Here is a 327-nt window from a genome sequence, read left to right on the forward strand (position 1 = left end):
CCTCCCCGGGGGCTTGTGCCCCCTGAGTCTGTCCCCGAGGTGTGCCCGAGCCTTCGGCATTGAAGCCAGCTCCTCAGTTCTGTGTGATGTAACCTCCCTTCCCAGAGCCGGAGGGGAGAGAGCCCCCCCGCAGGTCGGTCCCAGCAGCAGTGCCTGTTCCCGGCACCCCGTTTGTGCAGAGCCAGATCTCCCCCGCCCCCGACAGTGTCTGCCTCAGTGGCCTCGCCCGCGTGGGGAACCGGCTGTAGAGTGGACGCGGGCTGCGGTGGCCCTTCTGCGTGCGCGCCCGGGCAGGTGTTCCTCCCGACACTACATACAGCTCCAGGC

This window comes from Tupaia chinensis, unplaced genomic scaffold (genome assembly GCF_000334495.1).
Source record: "Tupaia chinensis unplaced genomic scaffold, TupChi_1.0 Scaffold000628_1, whole genome shotgun sequence".
In the NCBI taxonomy this organism is placed as follows: domain Eukaryota; kingdom Metazoa; phylum Chordata; class Mammalia; order Scandentia; family Tupaiidae; genus Tupaia; species Tupaia belangeri.